Here is a 10,676-nt window from a genome sequence, read left to right on the forward strand (position 1 = left end):
ATAAATTCATTAAAAATCCTACAATGTGATTTTCTGGATTTTTTTTTCTAATTTTGTCTGTCATAAATGACGTGTACCTATGATGAAAATTACAGGCCTCTCTCATCTTTTTAAGGGGAGAACTTGCACAATTGGTGGCTGACTAAATACTTTTTTCCCCCACTGTATACAAGTAATATGGTAGTAGATCAGACCCTCTCTTAGATTAGGTTGTGTTACTACTGTTTTACTTACACCAATTTATGCCACTCTGGTTTTGAACGGGAATCAAGAAGTGTATGGTGGTAGGGACTAGTACTACAGTGGTTTATGTTAATTTAAAACAGGATTGTATAGTCCTGCTATCCAGAATTCGCCCCGTCTATCAAGGTCCATTCAGATAAGCATTATTCTCAAGGTGAAGCTTGCTGTTGGCTTTTGTGGGCGTGTATCAGAACCTCTCATGTTGTATCCAATCCAATCAACCGACTCTTATTATTCAAACCCTGATTGGCTATAGACAGGCCCAAAATAGACCTCCTGATGCTTCTTTTCTTTCAACACTTTCAAGCAACACAAAACTTTGGCTTCAAGCCCTAACTACCCGTCGGGACTCTTCTTCCCCAATGAAACCTAAACCAAAGTTGTGTACTGGACTGTGCAGTCAGAGCCAGATAGGGCTGGTTTTAGTGCACTGTACTGTATGTGTCAGGTTGCGATATCCGAAATGGCACCCTATTCCGAAATGGCACTCTATTCCTTATATAGTGCACTATAGTGCTCTAGCTCTGGTAGAGTAAAGTAAAATAGAGCACTACAGTACATAGGGAATAAGGCGCCATTAAGGACGCACCCTCAGTCCTCCCTACAAACCAAACAGAGCCCCAGGACACTGCTGTATGGAGAGAGACAGGTCAAACAGGTTACTGTTTTCTAATATATTTTTGTAGAGTACAAGAATTCCTTGTCTCTCCTACTGCACAAAGTAACTCACTATATAGCCCTATATGACCTATAATAGTTTGTGTGACACTCTTTCATAGAGTAGACGTGAGAGACGTAGAAATATATTGTATAGAAAGGCCATCACCTTTTGAAGAGCAATGTTGGATGGATGCCAGTCAGATGGCTAATGAACTTGGAGTAGTAGCGGTTTGATGAAATATTCAAGTAATTGTTGATTTTTTTGTTTTGTTTCAGCACTTTGTGTAATCTGATCTGTTCAATTGTGCGGCTATATCGTTTTGTTTACAATAATTCACGTGGAATGGAGAGAACAGTATCTATACATTGGAATTCTAAACTAGCTCTCACAGTCTCACGTCAGAATTAGACGTTCATCCATGCTTCTCAAACGTCAAATTTCGAAGTTCTTCCAAACGTCAAACAGTGTTTAAGGTACTTAGGCATTAACTCCACATTTCTAAGGTTAGGGTTAAGTTTGGGCATTAACTCCAAAATGTTAAGGTTAGGCATTAAGTCCGAAAGGTTAAGGTAAGGGTTAAGGTTTGGGATAGGCTTAAAACAAAAATCTCAAAAACAACTTTCTATCACTGGATTTGAACATGCAATCTTTGACACCAGAGGCAGACATTTATTCCTACCCACCATCCCTGTCCACAATTCCTAAGCAAAACCAAAACCTACTTGAAGGTAACAGTACTCACTGTTGCCCCTAGTGGCCAGTTTCCACGTCATATCAGATATTGATGGATGTCGAATACTGTCTTGTATCACGGGTGACCTGGCTGGTAATTCTACAGCATCACATTTCTTTGCCTTCTGGGAAGGTTAATGAAACACATGGCGAGGAAGATTGGTTGCGTCCAAATGGCACGGTATTTCATTTATAGTGTACAACTTTGGGCCCTGGTCAAAAGTAGTGCACTATGAAGGGAAAGGGACGTAGACATTTACTTGCTGCTAGTACTGTACAACGTTTCATCTCTGTAATAATGATGGCAATGGGCGATCATAGAGATGCAAAACCATCATCAACATCTGCTTTATCTACGGCATCATGGGGTAGTGGATGACCATTGATATTTAATGAGCCTAATTAACACTTTTGATACCCAATTCCCTATATAGTGCGCTACCTATGCCCTGGTCAAAAGTATTTCACTATGTAAGGAATAGGGTGCCATTTGGGACTTAGACTTAGTTGTCCATGACTCTTAGTAATACTCCCATATGGGTCCGTAGGTAGGACAGTCTGTCTATGTGCAGTGGAAACTTACATGCTCACTATTTTCACAAATCAACACTATTCTATTTTTATATCAATCTTGCTGAGCTGTTTTTGTTGTTGTTGTATATCTCTGAATATGCTTGGAGGATGAGGAAAGGGGTTAGCTTGATACTTGAGCACAAACTGAAACTGCAAACCTGGGACGAGGAGAGGGAATTGTGAGGAAGATACAAACTGAAATTGCATTCAAACCGAGCTCTGAGCTTTTAGCACGTCATAACTACTGATTTATGATCTCTAGATCTAGAATTAAAATACCAATAACATAAGCCACCAGATGATACCAACCGGAGAGTTGTGGGGATATAAGAGATGTCCGAGCTGCTCGCTAAGCCTTTGATTAAAACGAATGGCTATTTATCTTCAGAAAGGAGAAGGTATACTGTAACTGACTCGTCTGGATGGACTGATTGAACTTTGACCTCTATCGGACGTCTTCCAACTGACTGAACAAAACCGAGATGCTGACTTACACTGACTGGGTTGTTCTTGATAAATTTTTCTCCTACCTTTTGGTTTATTTCAATGAACAATGAATGATGAAAACGTTAATAAATCATCCAAAGAAATTCTAATTACAAAACGTAACTGCGTTTAAACTGTGTCTCTTTTCTCATTGACATAATGATTTGCGATGTGACTGAAGAGAAAGAAGTGTGGGAGTTAAGCGGAGAGAAGAGAACAGAAGAGAAAAGATGGAAGAGAAGAGAAGAGAAGAGAAAAGGAGTGAGAGAGATGGATTGAGAGAGAGAAGAGAAAAGGGAGAGGGAGGGAGAAAAGAGAGACAGGTGGGATTTATGATTGGCAATTTGGGGTACGGTGTCAGAGACCTCTACACACACACAACACACACACACACACACACACACACACACACACACACACACACACACACACACACAACACACACACTTGCAAGTGGAGAGGATCCACATTTACAGTCTAGATTGATGTGTAAGTCCTTATAAGGTCCCTGATCCTACAGGACTAATCAACTTTGGGTGAACTTTGGGAAATAAATGGAAAGTGTAATCTGCTCTGGGATAAATAGTGTGTGTGTGTGTGTGTGTGTGTGTGTGTGTAACATGTTATGTTGTGTGTATATATCCAACAAATGTAACATTTCTTATTTTTCAAAAGGCTATGTATCAGGGTTATGTATCAACGGCTGAAAATAGGGGGTAAAAACATGGCACAGCTGGGCCAACAACGAAATAACACAGTGGTCGCATCCCAAATGGAACCCTACTCCCTATATAGTGCATACATTTGACCAGAGCCTTATTGGTCCTGGTCGTAAGTGATGCACAATATAGGGAATAGGGTGCCATTTGGGACGCAGACAATTACTTAGCATCCAGTACCCACCCACTGGGCACAGACGTCAATTCAACATCTATTCCACGTTGGTTCAACGTCATTTCATTGATTCAACCAGTGTGTGTCCAGTGGGCAGTTACTAGCTGCCAGTATAACCACCTCTCCATTAAGCTCTGTGGCTTGACCCTTGTCTGTGTGTGTGTGTGTGTGTGTGTTTGTGTGTGTGTGTGTGTGAATACAGCAGTGACAGCAACATTCCAGGTTGAAATATGTGGTCAATTTTTTGTGTGTGTGGCCGGGATTCAATACGATCTTGGGTTATAGGAATTGCGGCTTTGAGCCGACATATGCACCATTTACCGTGATTGCGATCTCCGCAAAAGCGGGAACATTGCCTTTAAAAGCTGAAATGCCTATAACCTGCGATGGGATTGAATCCTGGCCTGTGTCTGTGTGTGTGTGTGTGTAAACGTGTTACGTGTGTGTGTTCAATCTAAGCATGTACAAAAGGATCAATGGGAATATTCTTCTCTAAAAAAAAAAACTCTTCGGACCAATCAGATTAGATTAGTGATGATGATGTAATGTCACCTCCATAGTTCCCATGACAGCCAGAGTGCGGTGGTGCCATGGCATCAGTGTGAAGCCTAATCTGGTGCCTAAACCTAAACCTGCTGGTGCGTCCTGCCGATGAATCCCTGACAAGATCAGAGGTCAAAGGCTTGTGTGCCATTGCTTCCCAAATGGCACCCTATTCCCTTTATAGTGCACTACTTTTGAACAGAGCCCATAAAGGTCTAGGCACTATTTAGGGAATAGGGTGCAATTTGGGACACAGCCCAGGCCTCCTACCTAGGCCTCCTACATAAGAGTTAATTTGTCAGTCGCGCACCAGGCAGCACTGTGTAATCCAGGTGAAGGACGGACACAATGGCTGTGTCCCAAATGACCCCCTATTCACTTTATAGTGCACTACTTTTGATCAAGGCAAAAGTAGTGCCATATACAGTGCCTTCATAAAGTATTCATACCCCTTGATTTATTCCACATTTTGTTGTGTTACAGCCTGAATTCAAAATGGATTAAAAATGGATCTACACAATTTCTAAAAACATGTTTTCACTTTTTGTCATTATGGGGTATACAGATTTTAGAAATGTTTGCAAATGTAATATGGAAATATTGAATTTACATAAGTATTCACACCCGAGTCAATACTTTGTAGAAGCACCTTTGGCAGAGATTACAGGTCATCTTGGGTATGTCTGCATGAGCTTTGCACATCTGGATTTGGGGATTTTCTACCATTCTTCCTTGCAAATTTTCTCAAGCTCTATTAAGTTAGATGGGGAGAGGCGGTGAACAGCAATTTTCAAGACTTTCCACAGATTTCCAATGAGATTCAAGTCTGGGCTTTGGCTGGGCCACTCAAGGACTTTCACATTCTTGTTCTGAAGCCATTCCAGCATTGCTTTAGCAGTATTCTTGGGGTCATTGTCCTGTTGGAACGTAAATCTTCACCCCAGTCTAAGGCCATTTGCACTCATCAAGGATTTATTTGTATATATGTATCCCTTTTTCTCCCCAATTTCGTGATATCCAACAGTTTTGTCCCATCGCTGCAACTCCCGTACGGACTCAGGAGATGCGAAAGTCGAGAGCCACGCGTCCTCTGAAACACGATCCTGCCAAGCCGCACTTCTTCATGACACACTGTTCGCTTAACCCGAAAGCCAATGTGTCGGAGGAAACACCGTCCAACAGGCGACCATGTCAGCGTCACCAGGAGTCGCTAGAGTGCGATGGGACAAGGACATCCTGTATGGCCAAACCCTCCCCTAACCCGGAAAACGCTGGGCCAATTGTGCGCCGCCTCATTGGTCTCCCGGTCGCGGCCAGCTGTGACAGTCCGGGATCGAACCCGGATCTGTAGTGATGCCTCTAGCACTGCGATGCAGTGCCTTAGACCGCTCGGGAGGCCCTTTCACTCATCAAGGTCACCTCCCTGACCAAGGTCCTTCTTGCCCGGTTGCTCAGTTTGGTCGGACGGCCAGCCCTAGGCAGAGTCTTCGTAGTTCCATATTTTTTCTATTTCCCAATGGAGACCGCTGTGCTCTTGGAAAATTTCAACACTCTAGAAATTGTTTTATACCCTTCCCCAGATACACAATATGCCTAATCACAATTCTATCTCGGAGATCTACAGACAGTTCCTTGGACTTCATGGTATAGTTTTTGCTCTGACAAGCACTGCCAACTGTGGGACCATATATAGACAGACAGGTGTGTTTCTTTCTAAATCATGTCCAAACAATTGAATTGGCCACAGGTGGACTCCAATCAAGTTGTAGCGACGTCTCAAGGATGATCAAAGGAAACTGGATGCACCTGAGCTCAATTTGGAGTGTCATTGCAAAGCGGTGTGAATACCTATGTCAATGAGATATTTCTGAATACATTTCAGAAATGTCTAAAAACATGTTTTCACTTTGTCATTATGTGTTATTGTGTGTAAAGAAATCTATTGAATCAATTTTGAATTCAGGCTGTAACACAACAAAATGTGGAATAAGTCATTAGGCCCTAATCTATGGATTTCACATGACTGGGAATACAGATATTAATCTGTTGGTCACAGATACCTTACAAAAAAGGTAGAGGCGTGGATCAGAAAACCAGTCAGTGTCTGGTTTGACCACCATTTGCCTCATGCAGTGCGACACATCTCCTTCACATAGAGTTGATCAGGCTGTTGAGTGTGGCCTGTGGAATGTTGTCCCACTCCTCTTCAATGGCTGTGTGAAGTTGCTGGATATTGGCGGGAACTGGAACATGCTGTCGTACATGTCGATCCAGAGTATCCCAAACATACTCAATGGGTGACATGTCCTGTGAGCAGGCCGTGGAAGAACTGGGAAATGTTCAGCTTCCAGGAATTGTGTACAGAGCCTTGCGACATGTGGCTGTGCATTATCATGCTGAAACATGAGGTGATGGCGGCGGATAAATGGCACGACAATGGGCCTCAAAATCTCGTCATGGAATCTCTGGCATTCAAATTGCCATCGATAAAATGCAATTGTGTAATGCCAAATACTCTAAAACGACGTTGGAGGCGGCTTATGGTAGAGAAATTAACATTCAGTTATCTGGCAACAGCTCGGTAGGACATTCCTGCAGTCAGCATGCCAATTGCATACTCCCTCAAAACTTGACATTGTGTTGTGTGACAAAACTGCACATTTTAGAGTGGCCTTTTATTGTCCCCATCACAAGCTTCTTGATATGCACCTGTCAGGTGGATGGATTATCTTGACAAAGGAGAAATGCTCACTAACAAGGATGTAAACACATTTTAGAGAAATAAGCTTTTTGTGCGTATGGAACATTTCTAGGATATTTTATTTCAGCTCATGAAACATGGGACCAACACTTTACATGTTGCATTTATATTTTTGTTCACTGTACAAACTGAGGCATAGATGCAGACAAAGAGTGGGGAAAATAAGTATTTAGACAGCCACCAATTGTGCAAGTTCTCCCACTTAAAAAGATGAGAGAGGCCTGTAATTTTCATCATAGGTACACGTCAACTATAACAGACAAATTGAGAAAAAAAAATCCAGAAAATCACATTGTAGGATTTTTTATGAATTTATTTGCAAATTATGGTGGAAAATAAGTATTTGGTCACCTACAAACAAGCAAGATTTCTGGCTCTCACAGACCTGTAACTTCTTCTTTAAGAGGCTCCTCTGTCCTCCACTCGTTACCTCTATTAATGGCACCTGTTTGAACTTGTTATCAGTATAAAAGACACCTGTCCACAACCTCAAACAGTCACACTCCAAACTCCACTATGGCCAAGACCAAAGAGCTGTCAAAGGACACCAGAAACAAAATTGTAGACCTGCACCAGGCTGGGAAGACTGAATCTGCAATAGGTAAGCAGCTTGGTTTGAAGAAATCAATTGTGGGAACAATTATTAGGAAATGGAAGACATACAAGACCACTGATAATCTCCCTCGATCTGGGGCTCCACGCAAGATCTCTCCCCGTGGGGTCAAAATGATTACAAGAACGGTGAGCAAAAATCCTAGAACCACACGGGGGGACCTAGTGAATGACCTGCAGAGAGCTGGGACCAAAGTAACAAAGCCTACCATCAGTAACACACTACGCCGCCAGGGACTCAAATCCTGCAGTGCCAGACGTGTCCCCCTGCTTAAGCCAGTACATGTCCAGGCCCGTCTGAAGTTTGCTAGAGTGCATTTGGATGATCCAGAAGAGGATTGGGAGAATGTCATATGGTCAGATGAAACCAAAATATAACTTTTTGGTAAAAACTCAACTCAGTCGTGTTTGGAGGACAAAGAATGCTGAGTTGCATCCAAAGAACACCATACCTACTGTGAAGCATGGGGGTGGAAACATCATGCTTTGGGGCTGTTTTTCTGCAAAGGGACCAGGACGACTGATCCGTGTAAAGGAAAGAATGAATGGGGCCATGTATCGTGAGATTTTGAGTGAAAACCTCCTTCCATCAGCAAGGGCATTGAAGATGAAACATGGCTGGGTCATTCAGCATGACAATGATCCCAAACACACCGCCCGAGCAACGAAGGAGTGGCTTCGTAAGAAGCATTTCAAGGTCCTGGAGTGGCCTAGCCAGTCTCCAGATCTCAACCCCATAGAAAATCTTTGGAGGGAGTTGAAAGTCCGTGTTGCTCAGCGACAGCCCCAAAACATCACTGCTCTAGAGGAGATCTGCATGGAGGAATGGGCCAAAATACCAGCAACAGTGTGTGAAAACCTTGTGAAGACTTACAGTAAACGTTTGACCTGTGTCATTGCCAACAAAGGGTATATAACAAAGTATTGAGAAACTTTTGTTATTGACCAAATACTTATATTCCACCATAATTTGCAAATCAATTCATTAAAAATCCTACAATGTGATTTTCTGGATTTTTTTTTCTCATTTTGTCTGTCATAGTTGACGTGTACCTATGATGAAAATTACAGGCCTCTCTCATCTTTTTAAGTGGGAGAACTTGCACAATTGGTGGCTGACTAAATACTTTTTTCCCCCACTGTACATGCACGTACACACGCATGCATGCACACACACACACACACACACATACACTTGTGACGGTCCCTGGTATCCCACTTTGGCAGAGAAGCTTTTCATCTCTCATTCAGATGTGCCAGGGTCACCTTCCCCTCAATCACACGCACACCCACACACACACACACACACACACACACACACACAGACTAAAAACCACTCCACACACACACACATGCGTGCACACACACACACACACACAGACACATGTACACACACAGACTGAAAACCACTCCACACACACACACAGACACACGCACACACAAACAGACTAAAAACCACTCCACACACACACACACACACAGACTAAACAGCACTCTACACAAGTGGTTTGCACGGCACTCACTGCCAAGGGAAATCAGCTCTCAGACTCACTGAGATGCTCTCTCTCTCTTAGTTTGTACAAGATCAAAAAGACAGAACTGAATAATTACATCCCATTGTGTGAATGTGTGCAAAGGTGTGTTTTTAACCACGTTTGTGTTGAAGTGTTTACATACCCTCACGAAGGGACAACATCCAGTGTATATGTGTGTGTGCCTGTGTCTATGCGTGAGTGTCTGTTTTTGCCTCTGTGTGCGTGCATCATGTTTATGTGCATAGCTGTGTGTGTGCCCTGTGTCTTTGAGTGTGTTTCTATGTGTTTGTGCATGTGCCCTGTGTCTATGAGTGTGTGCCTGAGTGTGAGTGTGTGTGTATAGCTCTGGGTGTACCTGTGTTGCAGAGCAGGCTGACTTGGAAGGTCACATCACTGTTATTGGTGGGTCAATAAGAGTTCATTAACACCACATCAGACCTGAGGCTATCCACTTGGTCATCCAATCACTACCACAATAAAACCTGTCTTTTAGAGAGGGCTTGACAGACAGACACACTGACTCAGGGCTAGATTCAATCCGGACCGTGGAAGAACCGTGTTATAGCATGATAAAAATGTTACGTTTCCAATTGAGCCGAAATATGCAGCGTTTACCGTGAATCTTCCGCGGTCCGGATTGAATCTAGGCCTCAGACACACATACACACACACACACACACACAGAGACAAACAGACACACTAACACACACACTCATCCTACAGAAACACACCCTCTCGTCAATTGTGAGCAGCACAAATGTGTGCATAAAAATGTTTCTTCTTGATGATGTCAGCATTTACATAAGCATGAACGGGTAACCAAACGCGAAATGTTCGATTAGAGTAGTCTCCTGTGGGTTTTGTTTATAAATGTGTTCTTCATAATACCGTTTTTTACAATCACTTTGGCACTAATTTCAGAACCTTGACGTCATTTTTCAAAACTCTAGACACAAAACTCAAAACGGTCATCACTTGTAACACAGGCTGTCCAATGTTCAAAACATTGCATTGTGCATTCATATCTTTAAAGAAATCTTGCAATTGCACAATCATTGGTTCAAAAAACAAATGTATTGTGAAATACCAATGAAACGTTAATTTAGATCACCCACACACAAGCAACCGATAGTTTCACTGTGTCATTGTTCATTAAACATTGTAGTACAAAATAGGTGATACATGTTTCATTATGGTACTACATGTAAATACATCCCTGTAAAAGTACTGCAGTAGTAGAGAGAATACTACAGACACAGTGGAATCATTGAACAAAATCTGAAATATATTGATGAAAAACAATACAGTACTGTAAAACATCAAATGCAGTGATCCTCAACTTGCTTGCTTGTACTGTAAAAAGCAAAACATAGGAGTGATTACTGTACTTCTACATTTTCATCAACTCTGTCTTGTGGATTTGGCCACAGGTTCTCATCTACATCACAATGGATGTTTTCATTAGCCAAACATCTTGGAAAAAACCTTCGGCATGGCGAATCCAGGCCTGACACTGGTCTGCCGTGATGTCATTGCATGCGTCATCCATGGCCTGGAGAAGAGTGACTTGTTCATGAGGGCGCCTGTCATAAACCTTCCATCTCCATGTGGAGAAAAATTCCTCAATCGGGTTAAG

The sequence above is a fragment of the Coregonus clupeaformis genome, chromosome 7 (genome assembly GCF_020615455.1).
Source record: "Coregonus clupeaformis isolate EN_2021a chromosome 7, ASM2061545v1, whole genome shotgun sequence".
NCBI classification, from domain to species: Eukaryota; Metazoa; Chordata; class Actinopteri; order Salmoniformes; family Salmonidae; genus Coregonus; species Coregonus clupeaformis.